We start from the raw sequence: 13,563 nt of genomic DNA, 5'->3' as shown, positions 1-13,563 counted from the left end.
CCATAACTCTAAACTCACAAGTTTTCAGAGGTGTCAACCACCATAGAAATTGTTAAATCACTCACCAAGCCTCTTACCTGTCCATATAATTCACTGGGCTCTCAGCCGTCCAAAACAAAATCATCTGTGTTCACCTGACTTCTGAAAGGTTGATAGGCAAATGGCTTAGGTGGTGGAGTTGCTGTTGGCATGTTGGGTGGTGGGGGTCCTGCGGAGCAATGCAGGGGGATGTTGGTAAATATGGTTGGGTGATGGATTTACTGCAGACCTGCATACATTTGAGACCTCGATAAGACCTTGAAAACCCAGAGGCTGGGGGACGGGGCACCCGGAGGTTAGGCAGATCTGATTTTACTGGGGTAGCTACTTGGGGCAATGGAGTCAGATGCTGTGGTGAGGTAGGGTGTCTGGGTTGCCCGAGTGAGCTGCTTTGGTGAGATTGGTGGTGGTGGCATGATGTATGTATAATATTTTTCTTTATAACGTGTTTAATAATGGAGAACCAGTTTCTAAGCGTGGACCCGGGATTCAAACCTGTTTTGCTTTGCATTGTCTTGTTTCCAAAACGAACGCTTCGCCCCTGAGCTATCCTCCCGGCCCATGAGGTTGTGTGGCGCGTCTGGGTAATTGACTTGCTGGGGTTAAATTGGACGTTGTGGTTCTGTGTTGCTGAGTAGCAGGGGTTCTAAATAAAGTTAGAAGGGGTGCTGGAACGCAAGCAGTCCTGGGTACATTTTTTACATTAAAAATATATATATTTTATAAAAGATAATGATAATTGGGATTAACAATACATTTTATAGAGTTCCCAGAAAAAAAAATGGAAAAAGCCATAGGAGATACATGCTGAACCTGAGATCTTAGCAACCGTAACACAACCTGCTGAACTACCTTTTCAGCTTCTGACATTCCTGTTGAAAGTAAAAGTAAATTTGACCGCGTTTTCACTTTACCTGGATAAAAATGTTCCTCTGAGTCTGAGCACGTCATTAGCTATTCCCAGGACAAAAAAATGTGTACTGTGCTATTGGAAAATGAAGCTTTAATCCAAAATGACACGGCTGCACCGTAAATTCAGTGATTGCAGAATAGCTGCCTACAGCCCCCATAATTCATTGCGCTGCCTGCAGCCCCCAGCATTCCATGCGCTGCCTGCTGCCCTGCCGGGCATGCAGTTCGCCGGAAGTGTGTTTTCTTTGTTTTGCCGCGGCCGTGACAATGCGGCCATCCCGTAGGAAGCAGCCCGCTCTGTTACTGAAATTGCGCACAGATGGTCATAAAGTAAACATTTTCTTTTTACTTTGATGGATTTGTTCTCCAGATCCAGCCACCGAAGCAGCAGTTAAGTGTTCTGGTGTGATGGGATGTGCTCGAGTCGAGGGGAGTCAATGGGTGTGGGGGAGGGGATTGGAATGAAGATTTGCGTGGGAGCAGAGCAAAATCGATCGTACTGGCAACTATAGGAGAGAGGGGCTTGGCTGAGTGTGAAGAGAGTCCTGACCTGGGTTTGGAAGTGAGACATCTGTGGGGTGGTATATGCTGATGCCCTTGGTGCTGGGGTGGATGTAATGCGGGTACATTGGAGTGTGTGGGAGGGTATGTCCCTTGGGGCCAAGTGTGGTGATGGCAGTGGTGTCCCTGGGGGCTGAGTGGTGATGATAGGGAAATATCCTTGGGGCTGAGTGTAGTGATGGGGGGGCGTCCTTGGGGCTGAGTGTTGTGATAGGGGGCATCCTTGGGACCAAGTGTAGTGATGGGGGGCGTCCTTGGGGCGGAATGTGGTGATGGGGGGGCATCCTTGGGGCCGAGTGTAGTGATGGGGGGTGTCCTTGGTGTAGAGTGTAGTGATGGGGGGGCATCCTTGGGGCCAAGTGTGTAGTGATGGGGGGGCATCCTTGGGGCCAAGTGTATAGTGATGGGGGGGCATCCTTGGGGCCAAGTGTATAGTGAGGGGGCATCCTTGGGGCTGAGTGTGGTGATGGGGGCCCATCCTTGGGGCCAAGTGTAGTGATGAGGGGCGTCCTTGGGGCCAAGTGTAGTGATGGGGGGCGTCCTTGGGACCAAGTGTAGTGATGGGGGCGTCCTTGGGGCTGAATGTGGTGATGGGGGGGGCATCCTTGGGGCCGAGTGTAGTGATGGGGGGTGTCCTTGGTGTAGAGTGTAGTGATGGGGGGGCATCCTTGGGGCCAAGTGTGTAGTGATGGGGGGGCATCCTTGGGGCCAAGTGTGTAGTGATGGGGGAGCATCCTTGGGGCCAAGTGTATAATGATGGGGGGGCATCCTTAGGGCCAAGTGTATAGTGAGGGGGCATCCTTGGGGCTGAGTGTGGTGATGGGGGCCCATCCTTGGGGCTGAGTGTGATGATGGGGGTGTCCTTGGGGCTGAGTGTGGTGATGGGGGGTGTCTTTGGGGCTGAATGTGGTGATGGGGGGCATCCTTGGGGCCGAGTGTAGTGATGGGGGGGTGTCCTTGGTGTAGAGTGTAGTGATGGGGGGGCATCCTTGGGGCCAAGTGTGTAGTGATGGGGGGGCATCCTTGGGGCCAAGTGTGTAGTGATGGGGGGGCATCCTTGGGGCCAAGTGTATAGTGATGGGGGGGCATCCTTGGGGCCAAGTGTATAGTGAGGGGGCATCCTTGGGGCTGAGTGTGGTGATGGGGGCCCATCCTTGGGGCCAAGTGTAGTGATGAGGGGCGTCCTTGGGGCCAAGTGTAGTGATGGGGGGCGTCCTTGGGACCAAGTGTAGTGATGGGGGGCCTCCTTGGGGCTGAATGTGGTGATGGGGGGGCATCCTTGGGGCCGAGTGTAGTGATGGGGGGTGTCCTTGGTGTAGAGTGTAGTGATGGGGGGGCATCCTTGGGGCCAAGTGTGTAGTGATGGGGGGGCATCCTTGGGGCCAAGTGTATAGTGATGGGGGGGCATCCTTGGGGCCAAGTGTATAGTGAGGGGGCATCCTTGGGGCTGAGTGTGGTGATGGGGGGTGTCTTTGGGCCGAGTGTAGTGATGGTGGGCATCCTTGGGGTACAGTGTAGTGATGGGGGCATCCTTGGGGCCAAGTGTAGCGAGGGGCAACCTTCCTTTGGGCTGGGTGGGGTGGTTGGGGGTGCACCTGAGGCTGAGTGTGGGGAAACAGACCTTGGGTATGGGGTTAAGGTGGTAAGTCCAAGGGCGGTTCTATTAAAGGGGAGTGAATTCTTTGACTAAGGGATAAGGAGGTGAGGGGAGACCTTGGGGTGATGGTTATGAGTGGGTAGAAGTGCTTGGTGTGGGGGATTAAGAGTTTGGTGTAAGTCTTTGGCGGGGACATGGGTTACGTTCAGTGGAAATCTTTGGGGTCTGAGGCATAAGAGCTGGGTGGAAGTCTTTGGAGCGGAGAGGGTTAAAAATGGGGAGGGTGTCTTTTGGGTTGCGGGTTAAGAGTTTGGAAGTATTGTGACAGGATTAAGAGGGGGTTCACGGGTAGAACGGGTATAACAAAACGTGGGTGGTGGGGGAGTCTTGGGGTTAAGGACACAGGAGTAGTTTGGGTGTGGATAGGGGCAGGAGTGCGTTTGGGGATGTTTAAGGGCAGGAGAGACATGGGGGGGCGTTTGGTTTGGGGTGTCATTGGAGGGTAGGTGGGTTAATGCAGTCAAAGTCTTTTGAGAGAAGAGGCTGGGCAGAGGCTTTAGGGGAAGGAGGGCTAAGTGTGGGGAGTCCTTGAGGGGGAGGGCTAAGGGCGGGGGAAGTCCTTGATGGAGGGCAGTGGGTTAATGGAGGTTCTGGCGGTTAGGGGTGGGGTGCAGTTGGAGGACAAGAGGGATGAGGGCAATTTCAGGAAAAAGGGGGACAGTTAGAGAAGAATAGTGGAGGGTGGATGCAGAGTGTGGGTGATTGCTGGGTGCTGAGTGTGAGTGGTGGGTCTGAGTGTGGGGGGCCTACTGCTGTGTGTGTAGGGTGTGCTGTGTGGGGGTGAGGTGGTGCTGTGTTTGTGGGAACTGTGTGTTTGGGGGACTGGTGACGAGTGTGTGGAGATGTTTGAGGGTTCTGGGTGTGTCTCTGGGTAGGTCTGAATGTGTGGGAATGTAGGGGCGAGTGTGTGGGGTTGTTCCTTGATGCTGTTTGTGCTGTTCAGGGGGGCCTGGATGCTGAACGAATAGGCCTTCTCTGAGGTGTTGTTGCAGTTTGCAAAGTCCATGCCTTAGTGTCAAAGTGGTGGGTGGAGGGGGTCTCTGCATAAGGCCTGAGGTGGTCACTGGCTTGCCGGAGAGCATTTTTGGCTGATTGTGAGGTTTAGGCACCCGACTTCTCTTTTTATTGCGCGTCTCGTTGCAATTTAAGGAATGCAAAATCTTTCTTATTTTTCGAAACATTCAGTTATTGCATTATGAAATGCTCCCTTGCTGCCTGGGCTTATTCTAACCCCCTCTCCCCAGCCATTTTGCTACCTGCGTTCCGGTTGGGTCCCCTTCTCCCCCTTACTCCCACGCATGGCTTTGTGTTCTCCCCTCTCTGACTCTCTTGCTCCATTGACCTGTATCCCTCCCCTTTGCGCCTGGGACTGGGTCTGCGTCTTAGCTGTTAGGAGAGATATTGCGCAGTTGGGGGAGGAGGGGGCAGTTGGAGAGAAGGGGTGGGGCAGTAGGAGGAGATGGGATGGTTCGGCAGTTGACGGAGAAGGGGCAATTGAAGAAGGAGGTGGTGGGGCAGTTGAGGAAGTTGGGCACTTGGAGAGAAGGGGCTGGGCCAGTTGAATGGGGTTGGGGCATTTGAGTGAGAGGGGGTGGGATCTGTTGGAGGCGAAATCGGGCAGTTGAGGCAGAAGGGGCAGGGCAGTTGGGAGAGAAGACAGTAATGAAAGGAAATGGGGTGGGGAGCAATTGAGGGAGAAGGGACAATTGGGGGGAATGGAATGGAGCAGTTGAAGGGGCGGGGCAGTTAATGGAGTAACTGCAGTGAAGGGGGATGGGGGTAGTTGGGAGAGACCTGGTGTGTGATAGAAGGGTGTATGAGTCCGATGGGAGAAGTGGGCAGTTAAAGGAAAAGGGGGAATTTTATGGAGAAGGGGTGGGGAGCAATTGAGGCCGAAGGGCCTGGTGGCAGTTGAAGGGGGGGGCGGTTTCGGGCATTTGTGCAAAATGGGGAGAACAGGATGGGGGCAGATAGGGAGCAGAGGATGTGGCAGTTGGAGAAGTGGTGGGGCATTTGAAGGGAGAAGGTGTGTGGGGCAGTTTGGGGAGAAGGGTGGTGGGTGCAGGTAAGGGTTCTCCCTTACCTGCACCCACCACCCTTCTCCCCAAACATCAGTTGGAGAATGAGATGTGGGGTCAGTAGAGGGGGAAAAGGCAGTAGGGTCCTGTGGGCAGTTGAGGGTGGAGCATTTGATGGATAAGGGGGTAGTTGGGGTGAATGGTGGCTGGGAGTAGTTGATGGAGAAGGAGGCAGTTGGAGAAGGGGGTGGTGCAGCTGTTGAGGGAGAAAGGGGCAGTTGGGGGGTGGTGGGGTAGTTGATGGAAAAGTATGCACTTGGAGAGGCTGTTAGGAGAGAAGGTGTGCAGTTGAGGGGAAGGGAGCAGGTAGGGGATGAATGAGGTGGGGCATTTCACAGTTAAGGGGCAAAGGGTGGCTTTTTCGGGGGATTGCTCATTCCTCAGGGCTGTCTGTCCTTAACAGGAAGGCACCGAAAAGCGGAAGTTTTACTTTGGTCTCGAGGGATTAGAATGTCTGATCACCGTTTTCAAAACTGAAGATTACTGTTTTTCTGAATCTGGGTCATTCAGTTCAAGAACTACAGCCATGAGATGGAGGTTCAAAGGGCCCCAAAGAAAAAGCAAGAGGCCAAGGCGACGACGAGAGAAAGGCACTCTGCACTGAACGTCCGGCTCTTTCTCAAGAAACTTTTCTTCAACCTCCTGGAAACCTGCTACAATCATCTCATATATATTGTGAAGGTGAGTTGGGCCTGTTGGGATTGGAGTACTGTGAGTGTAATGGCAAGGGCAGGAACGGTGAGAGCGCACTGACACATGGGGGTTCACTCTTGCCAACTGAGACTAGCAAGACATAAGCGAAGAGCCCAATGTTGGAGCTCTGTTCCGCACTACACTGGTCACAGCACTGGCTATTCACCTCACAACTTGTCTCAGCGTGAACTAGCTGAAGCAGCAAGTTTGCTGCACCAGTTCTAAATCGAGTGGCTGGAGGCAGACCTGGTTAAGACATTTCTATTACACCAGTAGTGGGTTTACTACTCCAATTAAGTTATTAACGCTCAGAAGACTGCTTTGAAAAAAACACTGGCAGGCACTTTGAGTGCACCGTTTGATGGGATGGCTTGATTAATACAAGCTCAAAGAGTTCCCATGAGAAGGTATTTTGGGGCAAGCGCAGGATCTGGGTGTAAATGGCTATGGGGATTAGCATGACCATGGCCAGTCAATAAGTGGGCAAATAACCAAACATCTGCATGCTTTGTGTCCCTCCTTTTATGACATTCCCCCCTAGCTGTACTCTATTCCAATAGTTTCAGTGACACCCGATAGCCCTCAACTGACTCACTGGGCAGGGTCAGGGCACCCATCCGACTTCCTGGCTGGTTCTCAGGTTCTCCTTCCCTGTTACTCCCTGGGCTGGATCTCCACCTGACACCATTGCTCACTGGTAGGGGCAGTGGACCAAGTTGTAATTGTGTCTTCTCCCACTGTTACCGCAGTGTGATATCCTGCGCAATTTGCCTTATTGTTCTTGTCTACGCTGTTAGTTAGTCTGATGGCCAGTAAGTAGGTGCCTTTAACTTTTGTTTTTTGTTTTTTTTTTAAATCGTAGAACAGTTACAAGCCACGCAAAGACACAATCAGTTGACAATACACCATTTGTAGGCATCACTGGCGGCGCTTACCAGGACCGATTCATTACCAGAATCAGTGGAGAAGTCGTTGGGAATGGACACTGGATCATCCACACAACAGAAGGTGATATTCCCTCATAACAGAACCGTTCCCAATTTAAAAACTGTAGTTAACTTACTTCATTTTGAGAGTACCTTTTCCGCATTGAATGGACACCGTATATAGATGGTGGCCGTTAGCAAGAGCTGTTGGTGTATCAATTCGCTACTGCATGAACAAATTCTATTCTAGACTAATAAGCCATTTGTTTCTAATACATTTTAAAACCTGCCCCTCACATTCATTGCACATTGGCCATTCCTGGTTTCCAAGCAGAATAGGGGTAATTAAAGGCAGGGAGTGGGTATTATCTTTGGGGTGTTGTACATTTGTTAGTCCATTCGAGTATGTAACAAATCAGTGATGCATGGTTTTCAGGCAGGAGGCGTTGGGTCACCCATATAAGCAAGGTGTGCTTTGGTATATCTGGGGTCATGTGTTTCCGGACCTTCTGGTTATGTTAATTAGCAAAGGGTTTAAAAGACTATTTCCCCACATCCACTTATGCTTTCTATTTCTAACTGTGTGATAGTTTCTAATTTAAAAGTCAAACTGTTGTATCTACACAATGAATCTGTCAATCTTGTTTCTGCATGATTGTCTTGTCTCCCATCCCCACCGACTCAGTGCCTGGCTCAACATCTCCTCAAAGACATATTAACCCCTTTGACCATTAAAGACCATAAATCTTCTGAATGCAGCCACAGAAAACCATGATTCATTTTCAGTTCAAATCTATCTTTTAAGCCTGTTTCAACCGTTGTGTACAAATGCATTTAAATGTAGTGACACATTTGTAGGTTGACATTTTAACATTTGTTAATCCTGTATTTATTCTACAATAAGTAATTTAACAATGCCTATTCTGATGTCCATTTATATTCATATATCCTTTCTTTTTTTTGTAGAATTTTTGAGATCTGTCTGCAAGGCTAACAGTTGGCCTACTATGGACGGCCAGGTGATGAGAAGGAAGCTTGCCACCAAAATCTGCAATGCCAGGAGAGGCCTAAAGAAGACACCGCCTTTCGAAATGCAGGATCGATGATTATTTGTTTATATTTTTGCAAACTGATTTATTCTTATAGAATACAGCTATGCCGTTAAACTGCATTTGTTAAATAAAACATTTTTTGAACACTTTCTGAGCCTATGTTTGATTGAAGACATCTTATAGCCACAGCAATACTATAATAACATATCAACAATGTATAGCTGCAGTATGTTACTATCATAATAATGTTGGCTGCTCTCAGTGATATTGGGTGAAGTGACTGGCGGCAGTCTGTCATGCAGGTAGACCTTTAACAGATTCTGTTTAGGTCACTGGAAGTGTGTGTTTCAATGCAGTGCTTTGTAATTTTGGGTGTGAGGCCCTGTTGGCTAGAGGTGAGAATTGAAATTAGGGAGTTTACAGGTTGGTTCGTGACATGGGAGGAGGCGGTTGTAGTTTTGTGCACTAAATCGGTGAACTTGGTTAACAACATTTGTGTGCTCTAGCAAAGATGGACAGTGACAGCTGCAAAATTCATTAGATTTATTTCCAGTAAACTATCCATAAGTCTAACGAGTCATTCTAAAGTAATGCCACCAATCTTACTCAAATGGAATACATCCTTGGGTAATCAAATCCCTTTTCCTAAATGTTTTCACAATTCACAATTCAAAACCCATCCTAAAGTTCTCATGCAACCATCCTGAAGTAATCCCCACCCATCCTGAAGTTGTCATAAAGTCATCCTGGAGTAATCCTGAAGTTGTCATGGAGTCATCCTAGAGTAATCCGAAGTCATCCTGGAGTAATCCCAACTCATCCTGAAGTTGTCATGGAGTCATCCTAGAGTCATCCAAAGTCATCCAGGAGTAATCCCCACTCATCCTGAAGTTGTCATGGAGTCATCCTGGAGTAATCCAAGATCATCACTGGAAGTAATCCAAACTCATCCTGTAGTAGTTTCTGTGATAACTCTAGAGTCATCATCTCATTACATATTTTGGCCTGTTGGAATACTTCGGATGATCTTCCTGAACTATCCATGGATGACTCTAGAATGGAGTCATCGGATGACTCCAGAATGATTCCAGGATGATCTTCCTTTTTGACTTGGTGAGTGATCCTTGGTTTTCAGGCCATTTGTTTTAAATTTGCTGCCCTTAGCCCGCAACTGCAAAACTTCTCTGCTTCCAGCCCCTGATCTCCTTCCCGCAGCCCTCATTCCCTCCTCACATCCTGGTTTATCCACCTCCCGCCTCCCGACCTGTCCACCATTCCCTGATTGGCCCATAGGCTGTGTCCAGTTTCTGATGTGAAAGATAAAGAGTTGCATTCTGATCCCACAAGAGAACAACCACTCCCTTTAGAGGCCAATATGGTGTCTAAAGCCATGGAATTTCTCAACACCATGTTGCAAATAACCACTTGCTCCTGTGTAGTCAGTGGGAGGGGTGTAGTGGTGGCATTTGCTGCTCCCTTGAACAACATGGACAACATAAAGATTTGATCATGGTTCATGCCAACCCCCACACTAGGTGTTGTGTGCGCCCTGCTATCAATGAAGATTTCCCAACCTGATCCTCTCTTTTTTCTTGGTGGGAGGGGAGTTTTGATGAGTGTCTAATGGCAAAAACCCTGTATTGCAACTTCCAGTGCAATCCATGGGTAACCAGGAGTAAGCATTGACCCCACATATGAAATTGGTTCTGTGATAGGTAACATACCCAGAATCGACACATGCAAAATCTTATCAAAAATGAAAGTACAATTGTTGATATCCACTCTAGTAGTGGTAAACAGGTAATGACTTCAGCTAATACCCATAAACAAAGAACCCCTATTAGTGTAGCAAAGATGTCCAGGAGCAGGAGAAGATAGGTATACTGAAGCAGGATTCTTAGGAAGCTGATGTGGGTACAGAACATTTTGGGTACCTGAAAATTCCATGTAGGTATTGTGCCCAAAGAAAGGTACAGGACCCTATATTCCAGAGAGCAGCCTGAGCTTGTTGGAGATCTCTTCCCAATCAACCGAACAGGAGCTACACAGAACCCAGAAGCCAGATCATGCAGATGAGCACAGACCCGAAAATCAGAAACATTCTGAATGCAGGCTTACTGCCATGTTTCAAGCTAAAAAGTGTTTGACTTTCAGCCCATGGATGGGTGTCGGGACCTTGTTATTGGTGGCAGGATATGTTCAGTGTGGTAAAAGTTAATGTAAAGGACAGGATCAAAAAGTGTAAAAACATCATCATTGCTCCTTGTTTACTTTGTGAGTATAGGTATTGTTTCTGCTTACAGTCAGGACAAGTTGAGGGTACAGTTTATGTTCAGATCTCTTGGTGAGTGGTTACAGAGAACATGAAATTAGAGGTTAGAGAACACCAGATCAGAAAATAGTTAATTTGACATAATCAATTGTCTGGTGTGGTTAGATGGCCATATACTTGCATCAAACAGAGCAGACTCCTCACCGATAATAATATACCAGCAGCACAATGTTTGAACAAGCAATGTTTCTGCAGTTCCTCTGAAAATCTCCTCAAATTCATTGTGATTTAGAGGAGTCATCATATGTCTAAATACTGCCCACAAGTCTGGCACTCATCTTTGACAAAACTTTGGTTCACTCTCATTATCATCCTTTGCATGGGCGAAGGTTATATATCATGTGTGCTGAAGCGTTACAATCTTGAAAAGCAGTAGCAGACTGTAATATTTCTAGTTTTATCTGTGCTTACTGGCGAGTGGTTGGATAGCTTTCAGAAGTTGGCAGAAGAGCCTCTTCTGGAGTAGACCCAAAATTTAGAAGAGGCAGAGCAGCTGCAGGTCTCATCTCATGCCTTCTGCATACATGTACAAAGGATATGGAGGCATCTCTATTGCAGTATCAACCAGGCACAGATGAAATTGGAATCATTCCAGATGCTCCTGATGGATGGGGGATCTTCTGGCTGTGGGAGTCATGGACTCAGGTCAGATGCACTTGGCACTTCACACTCATCTGGGTTATGAGGGGAACCTGGCAGGGCCTGCACCAGTGAGGCTACAGAGACGACTTCCTGTGATGGAACCATCCATTAGACAAGGTTTTGGATTGTAGAACATGGCATGGTCCAGCCGCTGGCTCTGGTAATGTCTCCTTAATCTATGAATGGAGCAATCAAATAGATTTCACAAGGGACTTGCAAAATCCAGTACATTTACATCTGCCAACTGAATATTCAAACTATTTTCAACCACATGATGGATGCACCCATCTATTTAGGGCACCCTGTCAATATCTCATAAGGTGACACACCATTTCTCTTACTTGGGTTATTGCACATGTGTAACAGGACTAAGGGCAAAGCATCAAGCCATCTGAGTATAGTTTCCAGACACAGCTTTGAAAGACAGAGCTTGATATCTCCCTTCTGGCATTCAACTGCTCTGATAGATTAGGGTGATATGCATATTGGAACTGCTGAGAAATAATCAGAGCTTTTTAGATAGCCCTAATTACCTGCACAGAAAATTGTGTGCCACTATCATATAAGAGGGAGACCAAATGTGGCTATAAAGTCACTGAGGAGCTTTTTAGCAACAGTAATAGAATCAGCTCTACGACAGGTGTAGGTATGTTTGACTCATGAGAAAAGATGTAGAGCAAGGCCTCATTGTAAAAACGGTGTGTAAACTGCTGCCTGCACAAAGCAATTGGGAAACACACACACACACGAAATGGGCAATGCTTTGCAGCCACCCAAAAGTTTCTTCACAGTCTCAGATGAACATTTCAAGTACATTAAAATAACCTGCAGTTTATGTTTAAATGGGGAACTGCTTAACCTGATGGGAAAGAGAACAGAAGTTCAAGAACGAAAAACAGATTTGCATTTTTTCTGCTCTGTGTTCATTTTCTTCTACAGAAATAAATCAGGATTAGGAAACCCTCAAAAGTCAGTTAGCTGCTTTTCCTGTCGACCCTGCCTCACCAAAATAGGGCTTAGACCCAGAATTTGATATACAAGATCCCCATCATGAGCTGAATTCAGAATATATGCTACTGATGGGTCAGTGGAGCATTCAGGTACAAGCACCATAGATGCTACAGACATTCAGCAATTGGGGGCTCCTTAAAATGTCCTTCTTTTATCATCTTCACAACAACATCAAATCAATGAGCAACTTACCCTTTCCACCTTGATGAAGCCGATTTTACCCCAGCCATCTCCCAGTAGCCATGGCCATGGCCATGCCATGCAGAAAAGTGTAGATGACAAACTGGAGGCAGAAGCAGAGCTTGTGGATATCCATAGGGTTGTTGCTGTGGCTACTGATAAAAATAGCTCTTGGGCATCATAAACCTCCATAACCCCCTCAATAACGGGAAATAGGGGAATCAGAGGTACACCCTATGATTGCTGTAGCCCTTTCTGATAGATTAACCTTGGAGGAAATGGAGAGATCTGCAGACCGAATGTATAATAAGAGATGTGTGGGACTTTTAAGCGACTTACCTCATTGGGATTCCTTCGCTTAGGCGAATATAGTGACTGTTGACAGTTCAAATGACCCTATTGAGCTCCCGTCGGTGCATGCCTCACCATTTCCAAATGACCTTGATCTGGATTTGCTGCACAATGAGCCTGATCACAAATTGAGCAGCTGTGCTAATTATTCAGGTTTTGGATTTCTGGATGAGAGATCTAGTGTGGATGATCCCAGAGATCGGCTGAGTGATTTCTGATTACTAAGGTCGGCCTAAATGAGGAGGGCATAGATGTTTTGAAGTCAGTAGCTCTCCCCCAAAAGTGGCAACTTTTATAACACAAGAAACTCTGGGAGCTATCCAACAGGCATTGTCCGAAACAGGGGCGAACCTACAAGATCAAAGCTGCCTGGTGGAGGAGGATTGTGGTACTATGAGGAGCCTTGTCTCTGCCCTATCTCCCTCCCTCCCCTGCTTTGTTGGTGGATATTCATTTTGCTGACATCATTTTGGGGCACATTGCTCTTGTAGAGGATAAACTGACTGAAATTATAATAACTTTATGAAAACTCGCATCCGTGAGAGAGTCAGGAAAAGTCAAGGAGTTGAATGTAGTGGATTGCTCGTTGAGGATTGTGAAGAAAGCACTGAACATACTCCCTAAAGCTGATGGCAGATGTAGATCTTTCCAGTCTAGGGCTAGGTTAATAACTGTGCCTACCCCAAAGGTAACACACAATATGATATCGGAAGAGCAGGTAACCCTACGCTTAATAGTTGGGCCTGAGCCTGGAAATATTCAAAATGATGGCCATTGTAAAGGAAGATCGGTTAATATAAGGATTCCCACCAATCGTGGTACAACATCTGGGGATGAACAGATTAATAGGGGCCCTATCAAAGTGACTCAACATCTGAATCATTGCAGGAGATCAGTGGCCATTAGAAATCGGGCTGTATTGGAAACCATACCCGAGGAGTGTGCTGTCTCCATGAGTGGGTCTATAGTAGATTGACTTATATTGCCTGTGTATGCTCATCCACCCTTGCCAGCCCGAGATCTGCACGAATCACATGCCCCAACCATGCAGAGAGTGGAGACCCCATTTGACAGGCTACCTGTGGCGCTGAAGAAGGGCCCATTGAATTCTTCATGAGGATCCATGCCT

General features: G+C 47.6%; 1 long non-coding RNA gene across 1 annotated transcript; it reads left to right on the top strand.

Annotated features, from left to right (window-relative positions):
* Window positions 1-1,119: 1,119 nt before the first annotated feature.
* Window positions 1,120-8,067, top strand: LOC138481280 (uncharacterized). The gene is made up of 4 exons (XR_011274212.1): window positions 1,120-1,341; window positions 5,758-5,928; window positions 6,803-6,948; window positions 7,833-8,067. It is a non-coding gene; the product is annotated as an uncharacterized lncRNA (long non-coding RNA).
* Window positions 8,068-13,563: the final 5,496 nt, after the last annotated feature.

Source organism: Ambystoma mexicanum, chromosome 5p, assembly GCF_040938575.1.
Source record: "Ambystoma mexicanum isolate Mex_15411 chromosome 5p, UKY_AmexF1_1, whole genome shotgun sequence".
NCBI lineage: Eukaryota > Metazoa > Chordata > Amphibia > Caudata > Ambystomatidae > Ambystoma > Ambystoma mexicanum.
This window is presented reverse-complemented; position numbering and strand designations above follow the sequence as displayed.